At 37.5% G+C, this 2,204-nt stretch overlaps 1 long non-coding RNA gene across 1 annotated transcript; it reads left to right on the top strand.

Moving 5' to 3' along the window:
* Window positions 1-315: 315 nt before the first annotated feature.
* LOC130592202 (uncharacterized) lies at window positions 316-1,673 on the top strand. Its single transcript, XR_008970455.1, has 2 exons — window positions 316-377; window positions 1,510-1,673. It is a non-coding gene; the product is annotated as an uncharacterized LOC130592202 (long non-coding RNA).
* Window positions 1,674-2,204: the final 531 nt, after the last annotated feature.

The following is a 2,204-nucleotide window of genomic DNA, read 5'->3' as shown; positions in this document are numbered from 1 at the left end:
CTCAAAACCCCAAACCCCAATATTTTTCTCTCTCGTCCTGCTCGAGCTCCACCGACGAACGACCGTCGGACTTGGGCTGCTGCTCGTCGGTGTCTGCCTGGTTTCGCGTCTTCCCTTCGCCGGAGTTTCCTCCTTGTCGGCACCGTTGATGTCTCGTCTTCTCTCTCCTCCTCTGTTCTCGCTGGTTTTCGTCGGTGCTGTTGCACATGGTTGCTGCAATCACCGGACTTGCGATGCGCCACCCGGTCGCCGCTGTAGCTCCGCCTGACTTTCGCCGCCTCACCGCCCCTACTGCTGCTCGCCGACTTCGCCACAGTGCACTGAAGCTTCGAAACTACCCCTCTTTGTTCTTCGCGTCGCTGCTCTTGTGAGCAGAGGTATATTCAACCTCTTTAAATTCTGATTTCTAGTCTTGTTTAGCCTAAGTTGCTGTTGTTATTGCTGTGGTGTTGATGCGTGGTATTGATGTCGGTGTTGGTGTTATATTATTGTTGGTGATGGTGATCTTTGTTGTTGATGCTGCGCTGTAGAGGTTGTTGTGGGTGGATGTTGCTATTGTTTGTTGTTGCTATTATTGTTGTCTGTTGTTGTTGTTAGTGTTGTCGTTGCTACTCTTTTAGTGGGTGGTGTGTGTTGTATGGAAGAAACAACCACACTAAGGTTTCAATTTCTTAATGGATAATGATATAATTAAGTTGTCTTATTTTCATAGTATTAAAATTAGTTGCTTGTTGTTTGGGATGTTATTAGTAGAGTAATTTGTTAGTTTATTAGTTAAGAGTTGTAGTTCTTAGCTTGATTGAGGATAAAGGAAATTAGAATGATAAGTGGAGGTAATTTTGAAATTGAGAATTGGTTATGGATTCACTTTGTAGTTTAGATTAGTTTAAGGATAGTTTTTAATTATCGTTATTGTTATAAGGTGAATTGTTGGAGAACGATTATGGAGTTTAAGTCTCATTTGGAGATGAAGATTAATGAATGAGGTTGTATTGTTCACATCTGGATCGCGTATGAGGTAACTTTTATGTTCAGTAAAATGTATTACTTATGCCCATGTGTGTGAATCTCTTTGTTATGTTTTCGTAAATAACTTCGTACTATGGCCATAGCCCATAGATATGAATGTGATGATGAAATGTCATTGATTGAATATGAATACGAAAACTATTTTGCTGGCTTAGTTTATGAACTGAAAATAGAAAGTGGGCAAGGTATGGGTGGAGGATGGTTACTTTTTGACCTGATACGGTCGGCTACGCTCCATGGACTGTGAACCTTGGGGGTAGTATTGCTGGGCTCCATAACGAACCTTGGAGGCAGCATTTGTCCTTTGTCCAAAGCCTGTACTTGCCACTGATTGTTTAAGAGAGTGAGCTATGCCAGCGTTGTAACGAAATGAAAATGATTTGAGAAATAAAATGTTTATAACGGGCTGAAGTAAAGGTTACGAGTTTTCCACTCATTTTGGAATTTTGTTTGTTTTGTATTTCTCCCCTTAATTTGCAGGTTTGATATTCAGAGTTCGGAATTCGAAGTGGAGCAAGATCAAGGTGTCATAGTGGCTTAAGGATTAAGCTTGTATTTTAGATAGTTGGTTTGAGAATAGTTATTGATATTTCGTTGTATAATATTTGGGAATTTTAGTTCAATTATTGGTGTATTTAAGGATATTTTTCCGCTGCAAAGTAATTTATTCAAGAGTTAAATCTAGTTTATGGTTGTCGAGTGTGTTTCATTAGCAGCTCGGAAGAGCGGGCTGTTACAGTAACAGAGGATTTTACAAGTCAACGCTCTCATTTAAGCGATATTTCAAATGGTAAGATATTTATCATTATTTATAACTTAAATTTCATCATTTTTCTAATGTTTATAGTTGTGACATATTTGATAATTTTAAATACAATAGTTGTGACAAGTTTTGAAACACAAGTGCAATCAAATGACAATCCATATTCACCAATTATATATGGAATTGGCAATACGCAAAGGGAGAAGTACAAATTAGCAAGGGAAAACAGGAAATTATATTACATAAAAAGCGTAACAAGAATCATAACATGTTACATGGTATGTATTGTTCATTGTATTTGTCTATACATATTTCCTTCTAATATATATTTAATATTTTTGGTTATGTGAAATATAACATTTTTTTGATGTTTTGCAGATAATGTTAGTCAAGAACAACAACTAGATTTGCA

This window comes from Beta vulgaris, chromosome 7 (genome assembly GCF_026745355.1).
Source record: "Beta vulgaris subsp. vulgaris cultivar EL10 chromosome 7, EL10.2, whole genome shotgun sequence".
Lineage (NCBI taxonomy): Eukaryota > Viridiplantae > Streptophyta > Magnoliopsida > Caryophyllales > Amaranthaceae > Beta > Beta vulgaris.
The sequence above is the reverse complement of the archived record's forward strand: the minus strand, read 5'-3'. Positions and strand labels throughout refer to the sequence as shown.